Genomic DNA, 20,365 nt, shown 5'->3' on the forward strand with positions numbered 1-20,365 from the left:
TGACAAAAGCAGAAAAAATATATAAAAGAGCAAATGTTTTTTCAAAGCTTTGCATAGTTACTAAAAATATTCACAAAGGTAAGAGATATTCCTCTTTTATTGAATGCTTTTAAAGGCATTTGGAGCAAAGGATTGTTGAATACAATGGACAACTTAATACAAACGAGAATATGTGTTAACTGTGTGTAAGTATTTGAAGAGGAGGTGATGCTGAATGAGAAAATGCTCACTGCCTGATGACATTTCTCCATCTCTGTGTCTCTGGATAGACCAGCACTGAGATATCTGCCATCACCCAGATAAGGTTGAATGCGGAATGACAGGAATTTCAAACCTACATAACAAACAATGAAATTCTAATTACGAGCCAGCGCAAACAATTTTCCCTGCTGTGACATTTGGACTCTGGGACTTTTCAATTATTCATTGGCACTCATGCTTTTGTGAAGAAAATAAGGGAGGAAAAAAATTAAAGGAGCGAATGAGGCAGCTGAGGGCCGGATATATTTATTCTGGTTTTAAACCTGTGTTGGGACAAATCTGAATAGAGTAATCACCTATTCACGCCAGGACTTGTTTCAAATTCAGTAAGAACATAAAACAACAGTGACCTTGTATTCTGCTTCCCCTGAAATGTCAGAGGGAAGATGACTTATTGGAAATTTTAGCAACAAATTGGTCTTGCTCAGTATATAAATATACTTCAGATCAGAGGAAGATGATGTTCCTTGGCAAAGACATAACTGAAGATTCCTTGTAACGAAAGTCTCATTTTAGTTCAAAGCTGAACAAATGTTATTCCAACAAAATGAGGCTGAGTGTAGGCATGACTTTCAATGCTTATCCTTATTTAAGAAAGGCACCCAAAGCCAAACAATACAATTATCTCAGCAATATTAAATCTTTTTGTATTGCATTCTATTGACAGTGTTTGACTGGAGGAACTTCTTGTGAATCTACCTTGGTAAACAGAACTAGAAAACATGAAAAGAAATGTAAAAAAAAAAGTGTTGAAGATTGCAAACACATTTTTGTGAGCTATAAGGAGTCTTTTTAAGGCTGGGTAAAAGGAACACAGTGTACAGCAAGGAAGAGTTCAGTGTCTGAGTCAATAAGGGCAGGGCCTTGGAGTATAATACCATCTAGAGCCTTCCTTATTGTGCATTCTCATTGGATGACCTGCAGTCATCATCAAAATTCACTAGGAACTATAACTGAGCTGAGTCGCTCTGCAGATAAGAGAGTGCCAGCTAAACTGAAGACATATTAACGTCAGAGCAGAGAAATATATCTTGCAATTTTTAAACTCCAGACAGCATTTTACTTTCTTCCTCTTCCCACTGCCCTCCTCTTCTTTTTTCCCGACACAGAGAAGTAATTAATCTGCAACAGGGACACGGACTAGTGGGTTCTCCTTGTGGATGGAGAAAAATGCCTGATTTTTAATAAACTAAAAAGTTAATAAGGACCAGGACATTTAAAATTCCATTATCAGGGGGAAGGAGCGTGTGTGTTTTTTCAACCGCCACCTTTGCTCTGGCCTCCTAAGATGCAAATGGCCGCAACTGTTGAGGGGCTTAAAATAAAGTGCTTTCCAAGATAGTGAGAGCCTTTACCACAGTTTGTTTAATAGCAGAGCTGAGTGGTTTTTGATGGAGGGCAAAATAGATAACTGCAGAAATGTGCAGGAATGGTTATGTTCAAAAGAATTGAAACAATTTCACTGAATGGTGGCTTTTTAGTCATCTGGAATTAGGTATGAGACTCTTAAGTTATATGAACCTCGTTAAAAAAATCTACAGGTTTATAATACTGACAAAAATGCTAAAAACAAAACAATATTTTATTTTTTGTTAAATCACAAAAGCTATTATAGCGACTGTTTGGTAATCTTGTAATGAATCTTTATCTGTTTGATATTGAAGATTGAAATAATTTAAAGCAATATACATATATGACATTTTGTACCCCTTTTTCAAAGTAATTTGCTTATTTTTTTTGCTCTTCTTAGAGTTAAACTGGAAGTTTAAAATGGTACTATAAGCTATTTAATGATTAATGTTATCTGGTAAGGTAGAAAATTAGCAGTCTACTTTCAATCTGAAAAACTCACAGAGAGAGAAAGATGCAATTAGAAGAGTTTATTGATATGATAGTTTGAACTTTGGCGCTCAGGCCTCGGCAGGAAACATAAACGCTGATTTATACTTTAATGCAGATAAACTGATGTATGAGAATAAGGATATTCCCCCCGGGCCTGAAACTGGTGGTGGAGTTTAGATAGATGAGGTTTGGTTAATCCATAGAGGCTGGTATACAGGGTGATGCTTGAGTTAGATGTCACTGAATGAACAAAGTTTGAAGAGCAAGCATGAAGAGACTGTGGAGAGAAAAAACTCCCCTTTGGGAAGAAATCTCTGGCAGAACCAGGCTCAACGTGGCGGTCTTCTGCCGGACCGTTTAAAGTGACAGGGAACTCCATGAAAGTCTGGAGGGACTACACACTGGAGGTGAGGTTGAAGGAACATCGAGGAGGAGTCGGATGAGCTTACTACAATGGTGGAGAAGGGGATGGAGGTGGGTTGTCTGAATCAAAGTCTGACATAGGAGCGATGGATCTTGCGCTTGTTGAAGAGCAGGCCTAGAGATGATTTGGAGTGGCTTTAAGTAGAGTGCTAGAAGATGATTGGGCATCGAGGAAAGTGGCTTGAAGCGGGTTGGCTGCGTCGGAGGCGGATCAGCCTCAGATTGGATGGAAGTAATCAGAGTTTCTTCAGTTGAATTTGCGCCTTAGCTTCATAACTCAGTGCATTAAATATATCTTAGTAGGTTTACAAGTTATAGATTCAATTTAGAATGCTCAAACATTTCTGTCTTTTTCTATTAATTTTGAGAGGAGATAAGGGATTTAAACCCTTTTAAAAATATTACTCCAAATTAACTTTGCACCTAATATGGTGCATTAATTTACCCTAGCAGTGCAGCACTACTAATGCCAGCCAGAAATTTACAGCCAATTTTCACATACTTTTGCTTTTATTTAATTTAATGCGCTTCAAATTCAAATAATGTTCAATTTGTTTTGCAGTTTTGAAACATTTTTTTATAAAACTTTAACATACTCAGATTGACATGAAATGCAGAGTGAAATGTTAACTATAAATTTGGTACAATTTATGAAGGCTGATACCTAAAAGTGTGCATCGTGAGCCAGGGTCAGTCTGCCATCACTTATCAGAGCCTCAAGCGGTCCTGCCTCATGTTGGCCGTTACACTCCTCTGCCTCCAGACATTCGATAGCCACATAAACAAGAGACACACACTTTCTCTTTACACACATGTACAGCCGGCAGCCAACTGCCCATGACATGAACACTACCGCGGGCTCACTGGGCGCCACTTAAAGGCTCCCACTTTGAAACTGACACTCCACTTGGCAGTGGCGCCAAACAAAAGACAGTGTGTGTGTAGTTGTGTGCAAGTCTGTGTGTCACACAGAATGCCTATGTATGTCAGAAAATGTCCAAACAAAAGCCACTCCAACCTCTGCCAACTCTTCTCCACCTTGATCTTCCTTGTATTTGTCCCACAGGAAACTTTTTCCCAAACACGACACTGTGAGTTCTGACATCTATTTTTGAAGTTTGTCCACTTCGCCCTGAGACACGACCTTTCCACTCTCTTTCATCTGCCAAATGTGAGTGTGTATGTGTGCAAACGCGTCTGGCTGGAAAAGGTAAGGAGGTGCGCTCTGATGACACAGTTAAATCTAGCATGTCACCACATTCATGGCAAATTACCAGGCATGCTTTTAGAGCCAACTTCTTCTGGCAGATGCAAAAACAAGGACGCCTCGCCCTGTAGGTGAATGTAATAATAGAAAGAGTATGGCTGCAAAGCCAAATTAGGTCATCACACTGGGTCTGCCAGGATAATGTTAGAATCTACAGCAGCAAGTGTGAACAACACATAAGTCTTTTTGTTGTACTTTTTTTTTTACCAGTGAAACTTCATCAGAAGAAGGTCTAAGAGGCTGAACACATTCAAAGACATTCAAATTGATTTATTAGATACTTTACATGTACATTCTTGGGGAAATAGTAGTCTTTTTAATTTCCTATGTAAATAAGGTAACCATAATTTTCCATGTGGTTTCATATTGGAGGATATTTTTAATCTATTCATCATATATTTATTGTATTTATTAAGTTAAGGTTAGCTCGTTTTGATGATGACAACATTTTGAATAAATTATTTGGGGACATACTAAGTTACAGATCATGACTTATATTAAGCTACTTTATATATATTTTTATCTTTTACAAAGGTAAGACTAATTTCATAAAGTCTGCTGATCTAAAAGCAAATTAGCAAATAAAGAAAATGTTGTGTTGACATTTTTTTAACAAGTAAAATGGTTTTTTGTGGAGTTTTTCAATTACTTGTAACATTATAATTTAATATATTATACTTTATAATATATTATATTTCAGCTTAAAAAGCCACTTTAGATTATACTTTTTAAAAATTAAATCTATTTCCAAATAGTATAATTAACCTTGTGTTTATTCAAATCTGCAGATACGATATCTGCCATTGGGATTTCAAATAATACATATTTGAAATGTGCTCATGTGATTTGTGAATGATGTAAAACAAACCTGAAACAAGTAAATGGTTAATCAAACTTTCCATGGCAAAGTTTTGCTATATTTCTTTCCAGTTTTCCAGAGATGGTAATTAGCACCCCATAGCAGTGACCTAAGGGTACACATAAACTATGTCTTAATTGGTTTATCACAGTTCACCACATTTTATCCAAATATACTTATTACGTAAACATTAGAATGTCAACAACAGTAAATATAAAAAGAAATTCTTAGTTAACAACAGAAGATAGATAAACAATGCAAAAGTGACAGAATTATTGTATCTGATCGTGAAAAATATTCATGATGTCTTCCCTTTTGTCTTCTTCAAATAATTTACTAGAGCTGAAGAAAAATCCAATAACTTGGACATCTTATAAGGAGCACAACCTCAAAGATCTTTGAGCACATTCCTTTTACTTTCTGTTCTGAATGAAAACATGAACCTTGATGTAAACAGGAGACATAAAGTGATCTCCAGCTAAACAAACAACCAACAAAACAGTGATTGTATATTTTAAAAAAAATCACCTCTTCTTTAGAACCTATGAGAAAATTATGCAAATGCCAAAAACGTAATGGCAACATTATAATTTTCTTCAGGTAGTTTTGAAGTTAATACCTTGTAGTCAAATGTCGAGAATGTCCAACTATTGGAGCTTAAGCTAAAATTCAGACTGGAAGATTTAATTCCGGCTCTCAAAGCATATGTGCTCTGATGCTTCGCTGCTGCAAGCCTATCAGGACTGCACATGCCTCCACCATGGCCAATCATCATCCAGGAGTCTGCTTTTAAAAAGGACTGTTCTGCCAACAACTGTCTACTCTATCAAGCTGCAGCCTTCCTCTACCCCATCTCCACCATCAGTTTTACCTGGCTCCCCTTTGGCTTTGGCTGTCTGCTCAATTATATCAGCATCATTCTCCATGCTTACGACCGAGACATTAGCGCCAAAGGCTATATTTCTTATTTCAATAAACTCTCTAATTGTTGCTTGTCTTCTTTGTTCTTTTGAGGTTGAAATGGAAGAGATTTCAGTTTAAAATGTGTGAAAAATCAAATGTATTGTCCTGGATTTATTGGTGTATATAAAGTCCCACAAACCTCTGTTTTAATTTTCTTAAGCAACTTAGGTTAAAATAATGCAGGTTTTGTAGCTATCTACGAGCTTATGTACACTTACTTCTTACCAAGGTGAATAAAATGTATTTAGATTAGTAGATCAGCTTTTAAGCCTCAAGATTTTGTTCAGAGCTATAGGAAAACCATCTAAAACCAGGGAGCCAATTTAAGTGAAGGCTTTTGATTGCTGTCCTGCAGGAAAACGCAACTCTCTAACTTTAGCCATCTAATTATTTATGTATGGTTAAATGATTTGTTGTTCTTCCATAGCATGATGCTACCACCACTAGCCGTGGTATTTGGTCTAGCGTTCTTAGGTTTAAAATCCTTGATTCCTTCCAACATGCTTCTTCTCATCATGTTATCCATAGGAAGTCAGCTTTATCTTCCTTTAATCAATCACCTAAAATAAACCCAGTATTTCATTCTTTGCCCTTTCTTTCTGCATGCTCTTGACATTTGTAAAATATCTGATACCACTCTGCAGCCATTTATAACCCATACAGTATCCACACACAGCCAGTCACACAATGGTGGGAGACAGCTGTTCGGGAGATCATGACACAGTGGCATGTGGCATCTAGTGGGCCGGCATGTTAACACCTGTTTACAACATTTACAGCAGGGACAGAGAGTCGGACACTGCACAATCAGGGGGCGGATGAAGATATTCGTCCGGCTACCGGCAAAAGGCATATTTGTTGCTTGGCTGGGGAAGAGAACGCCATGCGGCACATTATAGTGAAATCTTTCATGTGTAAGAAGCCATCAGTGGAAAGCCACTCAGGCAAACTGGGCAAACATGCTTTGCTAATCCAAAGGCAGCAGTGTGTCCTTGGGAACATAGAGCACATATGTGAGTCTAAAAAAATCACATGAAAATGTTCACTGTACTGTAGGTGAAGCTTTTTTTTAATAGTTATTCCAGTTACTTTGTTTGTATTTCTACAGATTTATTGGCTGCTACTCATGAAGGTTAGAGTCTGTTTTCATTGTCATCAACATAAATGTCATACTCAGTCTTTTAAAGTACCTTTGTGGACTGAGGGACAAACTTGTTAAGATGAAGAGCTCTCTTGTTCACATATACATCCACATGTTCGTGAATAAATCCATATGTAGAGTCATACTCAAACATACACAAGCAGGTCACACTGCTCAGTACTCAAATGTCATGGAGGGAGGAACGGTGGCTGCTTTCAAGTCCCTCACTCTGGCCCCCACCGCCTGTCAAAAATGAAACTTCAAAGCGGCCATCCAATCGCCACCGACACCATCCCTCCCGCTGCCAATCCTCCATGACACATGTCTTACCCCTCGCGGGTAAACACAGACATAGAAGTAGAGAAAGTGAAGATGGAGGAATAAAAAGGGGGAGGAATGGAAAGCTGGCGACAGAGACAGGGATCTCACACTGTCGACACACAGAAAGACAACGTTGATTGCTTTGAGGCAATCTGCCGGCCAACCTTGACATTTCCCCGGCGCTTGGTCAAGATCATCGTTGTGAGTCAGGCCGACTGGAGACAGAAACAAGAGCAAACACGAGCCCTGAAAGAAGGGGTGAGGGAATGCAGGGGTGAGGAAGGTGAGGAAATGCAAGTTGACACTACAGCTCTGCAAGACAGTGGCAGTCAGTGGTATACAGACAATGGAAGCTGGAAGATTCTTTGGGTCCTGCAAAAGAAGTAATGATTGCTGATTAAAGGCCATTGCTAATAGTTGATTGGTAATTTTTACCTTCGTTCTTTTCTGATAATAGCTCACATAGAGACACCAGGACCCTCTACTACCTACCTATTTTTTAACAGAGCTTTATTGATTTTAATAATAAACTAATACATTTAATATCCCTTTGGTATAAATAAAGTATTTTTGAACTGAACACTTTTCTTGCCAAACACATTAGTTATTACTTCTGGTGAGTGACATCTATATTCTCCTTCTGCACATGTGGGTTGATTTGGTGTCTGAAGACAATGGTATTTATTAGTATTATAAAGGGACTCATCAAAAGGAATTGAAACATAATTATTGAGGTAGTGATGGGACTGGTAGTTCTTTTCTGTGAACTAATTGAAAATGTTTTGTTCTAAAAAAGTATTCACCAGTTTTGGTTTTACAGTTGAAATGTGCAATAAACACATTTAGTGGCAGTCACATTTAGTGTTCTTTTTAATTAGTTTTAACTGGATTTTCTTGTCCTTTACATTTATAATAAACCCATGGCTTTAGTAGTATTACTTCTACTTATTAACTTTAGAAGACTTTTAAGTTCTATAACATTTAATAGACAATAAAGATGAAACAGACTTTTTTCTCTCTTTTTGAAGTGGTGACCATGTGTTCATTGACTTTTAGTTCTGTTACTTATGAAAAATATCTATTTCCAGATTATGCCCTAAAAAATGTGTTGCTGCTCCTGATTTAGTCACAGTACAAGCAAATCACAGCCTGATTCATTCAGTAACCGAGTCAGTGACTGAATTATCCGTAACTTATGAATCACTCACAGATTCTTACACCACAGCACCATTTCCGTACAGTATGGATGGATGAATTTATCCATGGCAACATTATGTTATGTTGGTTTTGGCTGAAACCTTGAAGGTATTCCAGCCCTAACTTTAGCTGTAAGATTGGAGTATGAATGAGTTCCCATCCCAATCGGTTTGCATTGATGTTAACTAAACTGAGAAAGTTGTTAATTTGAACAACTTATTACGTATTTAGGCCTAACACTAAACTGAGCATCAACACCCTCTATTTGAACTCAGCCATAGTTCCATGCAAGCTTTATCACCTTCATGCAAGTTTCTTTTTTTTCTACATTTTCCAGCAGCACCAGCCTTGGCAGAACCTGATAAATCTCAGCCAAATGATGGGGAAATGTCCTGCATGAAAGAATGACAGCTTTAAGGGAAATAACGTTTGGGAAATATTTAAAGCATTTAGGTGTTATTAAATAGCTACATTTCAATTCTCTAATACCCCTTTGTGTTAAACGAAATCATGTGAAAACTGGATGTTTTGTGACACACAAGGATTCTTTCCTGACATGTCAACTTGAAACTAATATCAAGATCATCTGAAAAAAAAAACAAGGACCCAGGGACTGGTTTAAGTTTACGCACATTTTTGCACACTCACACACATAAACCTACTGAATTCTAATCAGAGGCTGTGCTAAGCGGTAACTCTTGCTTCCGTTATTGATTGTCCGCCCAAGTTTGTTTGTCTGTGGGTGCCTGTGGGAACCCCCCTGGAGTCCAGGGAGTCAATGAGAATGTAGCTCTGAAAGACTATCAGCCCAGCAGCAGCAATTAGCCCTGAGACTCAGAGCAGCATGTCGCTGATGGTCAGTACAAGCGCCTCAGACACACAGAAAGGAAAGCACACGAGACAAAGCGGGTGTGAAGAAAGCCTCTCCTCATTAAAGAGCGGAAACAGAGGCCCCTGACAGGTACAGGAGAAAAGGAGAAATAAAAACAGCAGGCTGCCACTTTAAATACATAATACCTGGATCTGATTTTGTGTGGGTTGCTGTAACACATGCAGTTGGAAAAATCTGTATTTGTGCAAATACAAACGAGTGGCTTCAAACCTAGCCCACAGTTTTAGGCTAGGTTGCCAGTTAGGTGTGAGTCATTTACAAATGTTGGGGGTGAAATCAGAAGAAGGATGTGTAGAAAGTGAGGTGAGGATGAGGGCTATGGAAAGAGGGAGGGAGAGAAGAGGGAGTTTGCTTTTGCTTTATTGTTTTAGGATGCTCCTTTGGTAAACGCTGTAAGCTCGATCAAATTTGATTTGCAGAAACAAAGTGACCTTCTCAGGATGAAGCTAACGTTGACTGTTTGCCTGTGGGTGGATAACTCACCACGGTGTCACATCAAAAACTGATGATACTTGTAAAGATATGTTGCAGTGCTGTAAAAATGATCTAATAATGAGAAAAGTTTATTTAAAATACATGTATTTGCCCTTAACTTAACAAGTAAACACAATCATTTGCAAAGAGAATAATTGCAGAACTTTGATATTTTGTTAAGACAATGAAAATATATATATTTTTGTGATCATTCACCTACCTAAATCAAATGGAAAATGATTTCAAGAAACATTTGCTTACTTTTAGTTCAATTTTTCCAGTGAATTTACACACCTCTATTAAAATGCATTTTTTTCCTAATCATCATAGTGAGACCAGTCACACCTACATAACAGCATTAAAGCTTCACAAAAAGAAAATGAATCGTTTGGATTGGTCAAGTGAGAGTCCTCCCAGTGGTCTGTGAAAAGATCCCCTCACAATTTTTAAGAAAAAAAAAAACAACAGAGAGAAATTAATATTGTTTCCAAGACTGTTGCTGCTGATTGATCCCACATGACACAGAATACTGGAATTGAATAAAAAAGTGGTTCATCAAAGCATTATTGAAAGGGTGTGCACACTTCTGCATCCAGGTGATTACAGCTTTGTTTCCCAGCTAGATTTCACAGCATAAAATGCCCCATTAAAGATGGAGTTTTATTTTCCACAGTATTGTGAGTAATTGTTCCAGTTTTTACATCCTGAACCAGCAAGAATGCTGTTTATAATTAGTGACCTGGGCATGCTGTAAATTGCTGAAATATATATAAAAAAAAAAAGATATTTTTATATGCTTTGAATTTTACTCAGGAGTGCCTACTGAAATCCCTGTTGTTTTAAATTCATGTTACAGATGACTCTAAATAAAAAACAATAAATAACTTTGCCCTTATGGTTTATCCATATGAGGTTGGAAACAGGAGGACTAATACCTAAAGGCTTAAAATATATATATAGGTATTGGAAGATGTTTAAAGTCAGAAACTTGGATCAAATTGTTCACAAAAGACGATCGTAACAGTTGTCCTGATTTCAGGAGACATATAGATAGAAGTTTAAGAAATATCTGTCAAATATTAATTTAAAGATGTATTATTACAAACAATCTAACGTTACATTAAGAAGTAATCAATATAGTAAAAAATTATGGCTAAATTGCTGTACTTTTAAAGGAACCCCTCTACCTATTTATTATTAAAAATAAATATTTTGTGAAAATGTTCCACATCTCCACCGCACAGCCCTCTCACTTGTCATAGCAAACTGAGTTGCATCCTGGTAATTTATTCACACTAATCCAGCCTTGTTCCCAACTGTGCAACAGGTGTATGGCACAACTAAGTACACAACATTTCCAAAAATCTGTCACAAGGCTTCATTCGCTCACCGTAGAACCCACTCAGAGGGAGAAAAGGGACAAAAAAAAGTAAAACATAATATGTTGAGAATATTTTGACTTTCTTGGAGGTCATGAAAAGAGGAGCAAGATGCAAATAGGCAAATGATAAGTGAAGGGAAAAGGAGAGAGTCACTCTCGCTATCTCCCCTGACAGCTGTTTCCATCTAACAAGCATGCAAGTATACTCAATTCAAAGCGCTGGTAGCAGAGAGCATGGTGTCAATTGAAATGATACCTAACACATGCAGGATGAAACAATTTTGCGGCTTCAAAGATAGTTCAAAACACGGACAGAGAGAGTTATGAATTTGATGTGAACACACACACAGGGAAACATCTGACCGCACATACACGCAGAGATAAAAAGAATCTTATTTAGATACACAGACAGGGCATGCAGCCTCAAATGTTTTGCAGAGGATTAAATGCAGTAGGGTGTTATTAGGGTGACTCACATTAAAAAGAATAATTGAAAGAGTGACCCTGTGGACAGTGTTTCTATTGAAGTTTGGCTTCCATTAATGCAACGAAAAATCCAATGCATGCTATTAATCGCACATGTGAGGAGTTTTATGATGCAGCCAGATCCAATTAAAATAACACTTTCAAGTTGCATAGCAAAGGTCTATTATAAGGCTTGTGACAATTTAGCAACGGATGCTAATAAAGTCCAAATTATCTTCTTCGGTTCAAACTCTTTTTAATTTTTTTCAAATGTATTCCTATGTGTTCCTTCTTTAGCAACACTAGCTTGCTCAGTATCATTACCAAGTTTCTCCGGAGTTTTCTTGTTTACATAAGGAACAAAAATTTAATTTGTTATTGCTTTCCCACTGAGAACCCATCATAATTATACTTCTTTAAAAAAGAAAAAGCTAATTAAATTCACATGCACTTTCAAAAAAATTCCAAAGTTAGTAGAATAACAGAAGTGGCTTCGTATATCTGACCAACCTGCTGCATGGTAAGCAGGTCATGCAATGCTTAGTTAAACTCTATAAACTGTGTGGTCTGGACTATACAGCACATGAACAGAAAAATTTTACCTTTGAACCTTTTCACATGTCATGAAACCTGTTAAGTGCAGCTTTTTTGAAAGACCTTTAGAAAGCAGTAAATGGCTGCGAGCCTAAAATAAAATAATAGTTCTCAAAGCTGATTACAAGTAAAGAGCTAAAAAGTGTGGCATGTAGGTTTAACTCTTATACAAACAAAACAATTCCCCCTTATTCTGAAGTCACCTAATTTGGAAACAGATTTTCTTTATTTTATATTTATATTTAGAATATTTCAATCCAACCGAATTTATTTTATTTTATGAACATTCAGCCAATGACAAAAAAACTATATAAATGTATTATCAATAATAAAAACATCCCAAATTGAATTGTATTTTGATTTAAAAAAAATGTGTTTTCACTGATTTATGTATACCAATGATAAAATAAAATGATAAAAATAGTTTTTTTGCACTATAATCATTATTAAAGCACCTTTTGACAGCAAACAATTGCCTAAGGCCTTCCGTGATTGACTTTGAAATCAGTACTTTAACGGATTTAACACCACTTATTTAGTTACAGAATAAAAATAGAGCAAACAGGCTGATAAAGAAGAGGAGAGGCGAACATTTATATGTTTGGATAAGCTCAAGTGGATGGAGAGGAGACAGTCAGGAGTCTGTTCCACTTTTAAAGGTGAGGCAGCTAAATAAAGCTCAGATTAGGACTCTGCTCACTATCAATGTTTGCACCCCGTGATACTGTGATGGAAGTAGGCCAGAGCTGGAGAGTCGCAGGGGGAGGGAACCTAAAGTCAATAACAGGAGCTGAAACTTAACATATCATTGAAAGATTTCTTACTCTCTCAGTTCATAATTTTAAAATGCGAGGTATTTCAACGACCTGTGAACGAAAGCGGCCATAATGTCCGACTTTTCCAGCTAGCCATGTGATCGTATGTGTGTGTGTCTTTTCTAATCAGGACCCACAGCATCTGCTGTTAGCTTCCAGTGATTACAGATCAGCAGCCAAGCCTGACAATATGCAGGCAAAGTGTAATCAAGTCAGGGAGAGTGAGGCGTAATCAGCATTTCCCCTCCAATCAGCCCCAAATTCACTGTCTCTAATCTGCAACCAGCCATTGATAGGTTTGATTGATAGGATGGATTCGTTATCTGGCTGTGGGGGTCTACAGGGAGCAGAACAACAAGCAGGAGCAAGAGACACAGTCAGCTTATCAGCTATCGCTACATTTGTTACCGCTCCCCCTTGTTGAGCAAGCAGAGCTTTTCCTCACAGGCTACAACTGCTGCTCTGCTCTCATTTATCATACAGAAGAATTAAATGTGGACACTTCAAGTACTTCCACACACAAGGCTCCCTGGGGGCTTATGTTTTCTCCCTGTTTAAGACGGAGAGGTCCTATCCATCACTTGTTGTTTGTGACGTAAGGAGAAACCACAGCGAGCATTTGTTTGTAAGTGTGCATGTTGGCAAGAGCCCATGTGATATCCATGAAATAATGACTTGCATATATGTGAGCGTGTTTGAGATTTGTACTTGTCTCCTGCACAAGGAGGATTAGTAGAGAGAATAATGCTTCTTCAGCAAACAGAAGCCGTGACCGTAGCATCTACTGCCTGCAGATTTGATAAATCTAGCTCCTCTGCGTCAAAACACAAAGAAGAATCCTCACAACTGTTCGCACAAATATGCTCATTTTAAACGAGCGCGTGATGAACGAGCTCCATTGATTTCCTGCATGAAGCCAAAACAATAGAGACCAAGACAAATGCCTGGGTTGTTTCAGATAACAAGGCAGCTTTAACAAGACATGCAGCATTCTGTGTGAGCGCTAAAGAAATGGAGGTGACAAAAATCAAGAATTTAAAGGCAAGAAATTATTCGGACTAGAATAGGAAATTATTAAATGGCTGTTCAATAGGATGTTTTCATAATTCCATTTTCTAAGTTGATTGTTTCTTCTGTCATCAAGTCATCAACTTGCTAAGTAAAAACTGAGAATATACAGAAGCCAGCCTTAGAACATACAGTACAGCCTTAGTTGTATTGCATACATACAGCCTTAGTTTTATTAACTATAAAGGGGCATTGTCATGTTACAAAAAATTTACCATATTTGATTATGATAAAGAATTGCACACCAATCAACGTTCCTGATTGTACTTACATAGTCCTCTTGGAGTCCTAACAGAATTCCTATAAGACAGGCATCCCCAAACTCGGTCCTCAAGGCCCGCTGTCCTGCAGGTTTTAGAGGTTTCTCTACTTCAGCACAGCTGGTTATAATGATTGCAGTAGACCAAAAGCCTGTTAATCAGCTTTCAATTAAAATCAGCTTTGCTGGAGAAAGGAAACCTCTAAAACCTGCAGGACAGGGGGCCTTGAGGACCGAGTTTGGGGATGCCTGCTATAAGAGATGCGACAAGGAGACATAAACAGACGTGTGCGCCATCTACTGTACAGTACTGCAAAATTATCAGAAGTTTAGATGGGGACAATTCACATACCTGGTTAATATAGCCCAACCATCCCATAGTAAAGCAACTGTATGTCAGACCACAATAACTTCTCTCATGGATTTTAAAACAGTTATAACTTCTTCCCTTTTTGGGGGGCATCCAAATATTTTCAAGAGTTATATCCTACAATGGATGAGTGCAATGAGTACAGATGACCTATATTCATGGCATTTTTGTTTGTATTCAGTATTCATGAGTAAGGTGTTGCGTACCTCCATTATAATAAATACAGACCCGTAATTCAACTAATTAGCAAAGTTGATAATACACACACACACACACACACACACATATAAATATACTTATGAATTGCTTAATATGGCAATATTTTTAGTAACTACAGATGTCCTAAGTTAACTTTTTTGAAAATTGAGATGCTGTGATCATTCAGTTTCATGTCAGTGATGAATTTCTGAGCTTCTGCTTAGTAAATGCAGATGTTCATGCTGTATTTCGAGTGTTATTTTTCAAGTCTTGTCCCTCTTGGAACCAAATCTTGTTTTGCACTTTTTCACAATGGAATTTCACGGGAGTTCCACACCCTTTCTCCTCCAATGTTTTGATTTGTTTACCAATTAAGCATCTGGGCAATATTTTACCCTCGGTCTCTTGTGTTGTTATGGTACATTTACACAAAGGTGCTTTATTTGTTAACAAACTGAGCAAAAAGAAAGAGCAAAAAAAATTAAAAAGCAATGCAAGCAGGATACGAAAATCTAAAAAATCTTGGTATGTAACCACAGTGACCTACTGATGTTTACATATGAAAAGTCATATAAGGTAACTATGCCCCTTTGAGCTAAATTGAAAGTTACTCGATCAAACACCTGCTCTACTCTCCCTTTAACTGGAGGTTTCAAGTTTTTTTTTTAAATAAATACTCCAAACACCACCAGGTTTACAGTGTGCTGGCGTGAATCACACCTTAAGGGGAGGGCTGGTTTATAACAACACAATCCAAGGCTGTAAAATTATGCTGTGACAACATGCTAACAATCTGTCTAATAAGAGATATGATCATTTACAAAGGTAGTTTAACATTATGACCACAGTTAATTGAATTAATACTGATTAGAATAAATAAGCAATTCTGTGTTTTAGTGACAGTCAACCCGTGGCTGGGGGAAATGATGAAAAGCTTTAATATGCTGGTAACATTAATGACAACAGCTGAAATAAATTTCATTGATAATAACTATAGCAGTGATGATAATTACAATAATAACATTACAATAACATTACATGTTATATTGTTGTAAAACTAACACAGTGTTAGAAAAAAATCTTACTCAACATCAAATAAAGTGTTGGTAGAATTATGGTCTGGAATTACTTTGACTCTTCAGAATAAAGACTACTTCCCATACAGAGAACAGTAAAATCTGCTCCTAACCAGAACGCATATATTAGCTTTGTGTGTCATGATTGCTGCCCTGATAGATGGCCTAATTGCTCACTTCATTCACCTGCCAAACCCTCCCCGGTCACTAATTTTCATTCATCTTATCCACCTGCTCCTTCTGCTTTATATACGGCTCAGCAAAGCTATCAGGGCCAGATCACTGATGTTCTGTTTGTTGTGTTTGGGTTGGATATAGTTTCTGATTTCCATAGTTCTTGTTTTTCCTTCTAGTTAGGGCAGTGGTTAAAGAAGGTTTTTGGTCTTGGTGTTTCCTGATCATCTCTTAGCTCTTGCCCACTGAGCATGCCCTGTTCCTGTTTTGGCTCAGCGGAGGGACACAGTCTAAAGTCCTGCAGTTTTCCTGGTGTTGTCTCTTTTTCCGCCTCTCAACTGCTGAGCCTGCCTGTTTCCATCTGAGCTTGTCTGACTGAACTCTCTGCTGGACTCATGGAGCCCTGAAACTGCCAGGGCATGCTGTGGATCCCTGGAACCTTGTTCCTGTTTGGATCCCCTGACCAGGCTGCAGACTCTTGGATCTCAGAATCGCCATGTTCTGAACTTTTTCCCTGACCTGGCTCGGACTTCTGCCTGCTCACTGGGGCTGCTGCATCTCGTTGCCAGTCCATCGGTTGGATCCTGCCTCACTTAGAGAAGATGGACTAAACTGTAAAATCAGGTAAAAGACTCACACTGATAATCATCTTCCGTCAGATTATCATGGTCACTTACCGGTGTTTCTCCTTATCCAGAGCATCAGTAATGGGCAATGCCTCCACAGCCACTGCAGATCCGCAGATTCACAGCTCTGCATTTTCTGTCTTATTTAATATTTAATAAACGCTTGGAACTTTCGAACTGTCTGTCTCACCTGAATACTGGATCCTACATTCTGGTTCCTTGACAGTGTGCGATGCTTAAAAAATGCATAAAAAATGCACATGAACTCGTCAAAACGCTTCAGGGTTTCTGAATTCAAACATTTGCATAGAGGTTTAGCTCAATTAGTAATATAATAGTATTTCTTAAGAATTCAATGAACCCAAAAGTGTGACTTTAATTACAAAGTCAATAATCCTAATCTAAATATATATCTTTATTGAACCAGGAAGTATCAGTTTTTAGAAAATTACATCCGCATGAGATCATGCATATGAACTATCTGACATCCAGGTTGTGCTAAGGTACCTCACTCAGCCTGACAGAAGACTCATGTTTTAGTTACAAACATCAGTATGTGACCACTCCATGACTAACTAAAGAAATAAATGCTGAAGGCAGCGTTACAAAACTTTTAAATCAACAAGTAATGCTCACCTTGAGCTATGTAGCAACAGAGACCCAGCAGCCATAACAGAACACATAGTGTTTGAGACCCAGATACAGCTACAGGAGAGACTGTGAGGGTCTCTGTCCAGCACCTAATGGGACGCTCTAGTTGTTGCCAGAGGATAACTCTCATCCTGTGTTCTGGATAACAGATCAAAGTAGCCCTGGCCTTCACAGAGCAAGTAAGACTGGAGGAGAGACAGACTATGAGCAGATCCATGGAGTGAGGAAGGAAGGAAGGAAGGAAGGAAGGAAGGAAGGAAGGAAGGAAGGAAGGAAGGAAGGAAGGAAGGAAGGAAGGAAGGAAGGAAGGAAGGAAGGAAGGAAGGTTTAATCAAATTCAAAACATATTTTTACAAAAAAAGACCTAACCTTAAGATACATTTATCTCAAATCATGACATTTGAAGAAGTGGTATAAATACAGCTAACAACAAAAAAAAAAAAACTTTATCTGATTTGAAATTATATTTATATTACATCAGTTTTGCTCACAACGGAAATGGGACAAAGAGTTCACTGTCTGGTTGGTGCTGCTGTAGTTAGTTCTACAAATGTTTACTTAACCTTACATCAGGACTCATGTTAATCAAACTGAATAATCGAATGGACACAATTTGTTTTTAACAGTTTTTTATTCAGTTATCTTATTGATAAATTTAATTCTCTCAGCTGTGTAGGAGTAGTCACAGAGCCATTGTTAAACCAGAGACAACATTTAAAAAAAAAAAATTATTGAGAAGGTGTCTCCCACCTGAAAACATGAAATATTTACTTTGAATATTTGATACCTTGAAAACACTTTCATTATCCCTAACCATTAGTTGACCAGCAACCATTTCCTCCTGCCTTCATTCTCTAATGGTTATTTGGCTTATTTCCTTAACCACTTCAGCAGAAGAAGCAAACTCCCAGTTCTTATGGTTATTTATTTTAAAGTCTAAAACATTCGACTCCCCTTGTTCCCCTGCATTAACTGTTGAAAAAAAAATCACCTACTGTACCATATCTTTTTAAACTTCTTACCGAAGATTATAAACTAAACCTCTTTCCCTGTCATTTTCAGTAGGTTGTATAAGAAACCTAATTTTGAACCTTTTGAGGGCAATTACAAGACAAATGTTCTTCCTGGCTGAATCCAAAACGTTTAATTATTTCTGTTCATATGTAATTAGTTTTTATGTAAACATTCTAATCAAACTCAACTTAAAACTGCATTACTATGCTCAGCCCCTTGTTAACATTTTTTTTAATCATACGCCACATACTTTAACTTGGCTGTGGTGTTGAGGTGAACATTATTTTCATAGCTGACATAATCAGACCATGATGTGCATGCTCCTTCAGGAATATACCGTCTCTGATGAAATGTTGCAAATTAGACAGAATGATCTTTAGGAATTTGTGTATTTCTCAAAACAACTCCCATCTCAACTATGTTATTCACCTTGTCAATAGAATCAAGAATCATGACACCTGTATTATTCATCCTGAAATATTAATTTATATTTTTATATTTCCCCTAAATACAACCTGCGGCCTCCAACCAAATATAAAAGTAAACCTGTATTTTGATACCTGAAACCTTATGATCCCTACTTTCTTCCAGCCATCACAACAAGGTAGAAGCTTGATGCTGCCTTAAAAAAAGACAGAGACATGTGAAAGAAATGTGTCTTTGCAGAGAATAAATCACATGTAAAGAAGTAATATTCTTCAAACCATTAGCGACTTTCACAATTGTTTTTTGAGTTCACTTGTGCAACAGATGCAATATAAAGAAAGAAACAAAACAAAGAAAGAAAATAAATCCGTGTTTGGTAGAGATATTATTTTCCTGGCAAGCAGCTTTTAAGTGGGTATAATTAAGTAATTTAAAGTCAGCTGGCCCAACAGTCAGGACCTATACGGTGCTGATTATCTCTAATTGAATCATTAATTGGAAAAAAGTTGTTTTCAAAATAATCGCAGCAGAACATTTTAACCAATGAGGTCATTTATTGTGTGAAAAAACAGTCAACCATTACTTCCAGAAGAAGGCAAAACCAACTCCTGGCAGCTACTCAGCAGGACCTGGACCTCTAACAGTTGGACCTCACTCATGGCAGACATTATCTTTTATTCCCATTGTCCCATAATAAACATTCAGCCACAGCGGTCATAGTCGCTGTAATATTGCCATCAGTAAGGCTTTTTACGCTAAGTAAGAATGTGCGACACTTTAAATGATGCCTCAGTTAAATGTGGTCTTTCTATAGCGCATCCCTCTGCTCCTTTACCTTCACTTTCAGAAGGAGTTTCCGCTTGAAAAATCCCTAGAGGCATAGCGCTAAGCTTTGGAGAAATGCTGTTCAACATCTACCAACAGAAGTCTTAATCCACAGATCAGACATATATTTGTTGTTGCTCACTCTTTATGGAAATACATTTTCTGCCTCTTTCTTACTTGAATGAACTGTACTGTTGTCATTCTTTCTTATTATCGGCTATGCTTAAGTCTGTATGCAAGCAGGAGGGAGATCTGCCTTCATCCATTACCATCTCTCACAATACTCTCATGACAAACAGCTGAGCAGCACAAATAACTAATTATTTAAAGTTCTTACTGAGTAACAAATCAAACTTTCATTTTTATTAGCAAACCACCTTTAGCTCCAGAGGAATGGGTTTGAGGGCCCTGATTAAGAGGCTGATCATAATCTATGACAAATAACATAGTTGGAAATACGACCAACAGACCTTATTAAACATCAATACTATAATAAATATAACTGCAGTTGACATAAATTCAGATAATTTTAGAAATGAAAACTGATAACGATAAAACCTTAGCTAAAAGCACCAAACAAAAGCAAATCTTAAATAAATGTCTATTTAAATGATGTGGATTACTGGTTGTTTTAACCCTGTGAGAATCACACAGAGAAAAACCAGCAGTTAGCAAGCTTTATTAAATTGAGAGTTAAATAAGTCTGTGGAGCTCAGACCCTAGTAGAAGACATTGGTGCTGATGATCTGCTGATGACATCAGGGTTTATCTGCTTGAGCAGAT

The 20,365-nt window shown here is 37.5% G+C and overlaps 1 long non-coding RNA gene across 1 annotated transcript in view; it reads left to right on the forward strand.

The window, feature by feature from the left end:
* Positions 1-7,125: 7,125 nt before the first annotated feature.
* Positions 7,126-20,365, forward strand: part of LOC107081702 — a 56,463-nt gene continuing 43,223 nt past the window's right edge. Inside the window, exon 1 of the long non-coding RNA XR_001481107.1 lies at positions 7,126-7,360. This is a non-coding gene — a long non-coding RNA (uncharacterized LOC107081702). The remainder of the gene's footprint in view (positions 7,361-20,365) is intronic.

This window comes from Cyprinodon variegatus, unplaced genomic scaffold (genome assembly GCF_000732505.1).
Source record: "Cyprinodon variegatus isolate N-32 unplaced genomic scaffold, C_variegatus-1.0 Scaffold39, whole genome shotgun sequence".
Classification (NCBI taxonomy): Eukaryota; Metazoa; Chordata; class Actinopteri; order Cyprinodontiformes; family Cyprinodontidae; genus Cyprinodon; species Cyprinodon variegatus.